Source organism: Lipophrys pholis, assembly GCF_963383615.2.
Source record: "Lipophrys pholis genome assembly, chromosome: 10".
In the NCBI taxonomy this organism is placed as follows: domain Eukaryota; kingdom Metazoa; phylum Chordata; class Actinopteri; order Blenniiformes; family Blenniidae; genus Lipophrys; species Lipophrys pholis.
The window spans coordinates 29,449,077-29,454,076 of NC_137640.1; the positions used below are offsets into that span (position 1 = coordinate 29,449,077).

Below are 5,000 nucleotides of genomic sequence, written 5' to 3' on the forward strand. Positions count from 1 at the left end.
GCTGAGACATTTGCTTCATGTTTAAAAGCAGCCGGGAAGGTCAGCTCTTGTTATTTGTTGCTGCATGAGTAGTTTTATGGCCCACTTCAGGGTTCAGATCAAGCAGATGACCAGAGGTGGGCGTGACGGCTGTCATCTGGACCCGGTGACCCTGCAAACATTACAGCCTCCAACTCGTCCAGATGCCTACAGTCGTTCACAAACTGAACCCACAGTGCAATCCCTTTCAAAATAAAAGCCCGACCTGTGCTAAAGATTCTAGTTTTCATGTCATGATCAGACAGGAACTGATGGCGTTCAACGGATTACTGTGACGACAGTAAGAGACTTAATCTGGCTGTACATTTCAAACCTTATAGTTCTACAGCACTTCTAGGCAATATCAGATATCATATACAACAATCCTGTCAAGTATTGTAATATCAATGTCTTTTGAGATAATTACATAAAATACCGACGTCTTTGTGCGTTGAGATTCTTTTATTCCCTTGACCCCAATTTATACCAGCTCGTGGGCAGATAGGCAAGATATCAGGATTTCTTCTGGCTGGCTGACTGTTCATGTGAGCATGAACGACACGTAAACATAATTTATTCCAGTTCACTTAGTCTTTTGATAGATGCATATTTTGCTTGTTGATACTGATTATGGTAAATACACAATACGTTGTGCGGGCCTTTTACACAACTTTACAAATGTGGCATTTTGTGTATATTTTGTGTAACAGTTTTTACTTTACACCAATATATTGTTTAAAATGATCTTATTTTCTGGGTGTAAAAATCATCAGTTTGTTCGAGGACGGGGGTCCGGACTCTTCTGCCCCACCGTAACTTCTGCCTCTGGTTCTCTAGATCCAGCTTGAGAAGCTGCAGCAGGCCTCCGTCACCGGCTCTCTTTCTCTTTCTCTTTGTGGTGGAGCGCACTGAACTAAGGAGGGAAGTGTTCCTCATTGCCATGACAACAGTTTTGTGTTTTGCTGCTCAGGTCTGGGCCAACTGGCCCACAGAGCAACGAGCCTGAGAGAAAAACTCTCCGGCTCCTCTGCTGTCCCCCACTCTCTCTCTCTCTCTCTCTCTCTCTCTCCTTTTCATGGCCTCATTTTTGTTTTTGGAGGCATATAAATAGGAAAAGTCGTTAAGTCGTCCCATCCTTGTGCTAAAAACATCCCAGAGCTGGATCCTGTCTGAAAATGTTTTTCTGTTCGGAGGGTACGAAGAGACTTTGGTCTGAAGTCCCTTTGACAGTAACTTCATTGGGCGTTTTCTTTCGGTTGTGATAGATGAGAGCTGAGATGTGACCGACGCTGTGGGTCTTTACCAGCTGCATGCTTCTTTAATAATCAGAGACCTCACTATTTTTACACGGCTGTGTTCACCCTGTTGACTCTTTGTTTGTGCTTCCTGAACAATAACGGCCGGGCGTGAGAAACTCATCGCTTTTCCAGCCTCCCCCAGAAGGAAGCTGGGAGCCATCGCTGGCTTTATCTGCTGCCCATCCCATGAGCTCTGCGGCTGGCTGGAAGAGATGGAGCCGCTTTATTAGACAGCTGATGACAGGAAGTGTGCAAAGGATGGCGGGGAGGGTAGAGGAGGACGTTGTTGAGAGTGCATCATCAGTAATGAGGGGTTTCCTTCTGTAAACAACAACATGAGGAGAACTGAAGGTCTGTTTTCTCCTTTAAAGGCCGAAGGTGTTCAAAAACAGATTGGAGACGTAAAACAAGCCGTTCTTTGCTTTATGCAGCAACATGAGTGAGGAAAAGGCTTCAGATGGCGCTCTGCGCTCAAGCTGCAGAGTGTGCATTACACCTCTGCATGTTTATTTATGAAAACATTTGTGTCTCAGGAACAAGACAGGACCTGCAATGTACCATTGAATTAGATTGAATCAGTGACGCGTACAGCATGAGACCAACCTCAGTGTTCATTACCGACACACACTATACCTACCACTGCATATTTTCCAGTCCTTTCAGTTATACACAACATGTTACATAGAACGCTTAAGCTGGAGGACTCCTCATAACTATAATGATTAAAAAAAAGTAAACTATGTTGAAAATAAAACCCAAGAACATCTATGATTTAGACACTCATTCTGTTCTGTTTGGTCTGTGTACGTTGTTCTGTGCAGAACCATTAAACTATCTAATGTTAGAACAAGTAACAAGCTGCCTGGCCGGAGTGGATTCAGCTGTGCGCCATTTTCTATTTCATGCTGTTGAAACTAGAAATAAAAATATCTTGTTAATGTCATTCAACTTGAATTATGACATTGATCAAAATATTTTGCTCTTTACCTTCTGGGATCTCAGATTCATGTGGAAACAACTTTAGTTTCTTGCGTGACTCATCGTTTTAAGGATGTCAGATTACAATATCCTGCCCTGAGTTTGTCCATGTTTACAGTACAGTGCTTCACCCACACAAGGACTTGAAGAGACATTCATGACAAAAGCGTGATTAAATCCTACAAATCTCACACACAAAAGCACCATCACACACCTGGTTCACAGCTGCCTCATCTATATTCACTAGTGAGCATTGCATCACCACCGGGTGCGTCAGCCCGTCCGATGCCCTCGGGCGGGATCGAGCATTATCAGTCTGATGATGTCTGGAGGACGATCACACTGACAGACTGAGAGTAAGACTGTTCTGACTTTGTTTCTTCCTTTCTCCAACTTTTATTATACCGCCCGTCACGCTGTCATGGAGGGAAACTTCCAAGCTTTAACTGAAAGCAGTGGGACTTGGATGACCTCCGTCAGGAGGAGTCTCTCACTCACAGCTGAGGATGCTTCAGGACGTAACATGCAGGGATTAAAGAGAGAAAGAAAGATACAGAAGGCTGGCTGCTCCTTTTAATCTCACAGCTTCTCCTGACCCACGGAAACCCGGGACCACAAACTCTTCAGTATCCACCCACTGGCCCTCGCTGCCTTCCTCCATGTCAGAGCATCTTCCCTCCACCCCAGGCATCCTTCTACTTCCATTTTCAGACCCGCTCCTCGGATGGAACTTCCACCTCCCTCCTCTCCTCCCTCCTTCTCTTCGGCTCTAATTGCACACACACCACATAAAACAGAACCAGACTGTTTTCCTTCCCCTCCACCCCCTCCTCTCTTTAAAGAGCAGCACAGAGCGTTTTTCTTGTCCCAGCCACACCAACAGCTCACGGCTGCTCCAATCACCCACTTTCTCCCTGCCCTACTTTCTTTCTTTTTTCGTCCGTCTTTCTACTCCCACTGTAAGTTCCCCCTCTATTCTCTATCGGAGCTCGTATTTCACGCTGAGTGCAACATGTGAAGAGGCCTCTCCACAATCACTGAGCTTCTTTTTCTATACCTCCATCCATCCATTTCTCTTCTCCTCTGTCCCGGTGAGACAGGGAGTGTTTTTCCCCCTTTCTCTCTGGCTCTCTACAGCAGGAATGCTGAAGACATTCTTCTCTGGATTGGAGTGGGAAACACATCACCATCAAATGGGATTAGCAGCAGGAGAGGAGGAGGAGGAGGAGGAGGAGGAGGAAGGGTAAAGAGTAAAGAAGAGCCAGAAAGAGAAGAGATCAGAGATTGTAAGAGTCACAGCCGGGTAAGACACAAGCTCTCTCACCTCACAGACACTATTGTGATAACTAATCCGTCTGACTCCACCGAGGAGCTCCGCAAACAAACAGAGCTGTGCAGCATAAACAGCCAGAAAACTGCAAAGTCCATCGATTTGCCAAAGTTTCTCTGACTGATGACGCTCTTCTTCTCTTCGTTTCCTCTTTAAAGTCTTGCCATCTTTCTGCAGGCAAATGAGTGGCTGTCACACTCATCCTCCCCGTGTTAACAGAAAATAAAAGTACAGAGCCCCACCACATCGACATCAACATGATGAAATTACTATTTATCCGTCGAGCCAATACCTCAAGAATAATGATCATTTATAAGGCTAATTGACTTTCCACCTGAGGAAAACACTTCCTCTCTCAGTGTCAAAAGTTTGAAAGTTTGAAACAGAAGCATCGTCTCTTTAACTTTCACCCATATTCCCGTCAAGTTTTCCTCCAGTGCTGCCAATTCACACAACAGAAAGAGAAAAGGTTTTACCTTCAGTGTTTATGCCTTTTTGGTGTGGATATTTTCCAGCAGGAGAGTGAACCTCTGTGCTGCCCTGCCAGGTACGAGGAGCATATATAGCCGAGAGCAGCCAGACAGTGACGGATGCAGTCGCTCTCTCTGCATGAGTCAGTCTGTCGGCGAGGCTCCTCCTCTACACAATAAAAGCCTGCAGGCTGCCAGGGGCTGGCCCCTTTCACAGTCACAGCTCAGCCAGTCTGTACTGTACTGATTTCAGACTTCAAGAATACTTCCATTGAAAAGACAGAAAACATGATTGTCTATATCACCCGTATCTAATGGCTTTGACTCGTCCTTTTGTGTTTGAGTCCATAGTGTAACGTGAACAAGTGAACCAGAGTGTGACAGGATGATGGAGGAGAAAGAATGAAAGGCACATTTCATAAATTAATCATCTGTACAAGCCTCTCAGTTTCAAGTGATTTTGCTCATTGTAAGGTAACATTTGAACCCGAGCCGTGAGTGGAAAATAAACCCCACATCCTCTGTACAGCTCTGCACAGAAACACTATCTACCATTCATAAGTTTCCAGATTGAATCTATTATCTGCACGTCAAGCGAGTGGAACTTAATAGGTTTATGTAACATGTGCTGTTTAGGAGAATCATTTGAGAGATGGACCACCACCTCCTCCCACCCACCACCCCTTCCACGCTGACATGTGTGCAAACACTCGCATCACATCACAGCCATGTTGAAATGTGCTCAGTTTCTCAATCAGGGATTTTTGTGGGATGAAACAACTCTTTTCATGGAATTTATCGTTTCTATTTTAGAGAGTGATGCCTCTAATTTTAGAGGCCAGTGGGTGAGTCACAGCATGGTGGTGGGAGGCTGAGGATATGATGTGTATCTTGTAAGTGTGTGTA

General features: G+C 45.1%; 1 protein-coding gene across 4 annotated transcripts in view; it reads right to left on the reverse strand.

Annotated features, from left to right (window-relative positions):
- palld (palladin, cytoskeletal associated protein) overlaps positions 1 to 5,000 on the reverse strand; it is a 37,127-nt gene that overhangs the window by 13,792 nt on the left and 18,335 nt on the right. The window contains exon 1 of one of the 4 annotated variants that reach the window (XM_080473505.1): positions 4,101 to 4,245. The exons of 2 other annotated variants lie outside the window; for them this stretch is intronic. The gene's annotated coding sequence lies outside the window, so the exon portion shown is untranslated. Of the gene's footprint in view, positions 1 to 4,100; positions 4,246 to 5,000 lie in introns of those variants that run through there. One more of the 4 variants, XM_080473504.1, reaches the window with a different exon arrangement.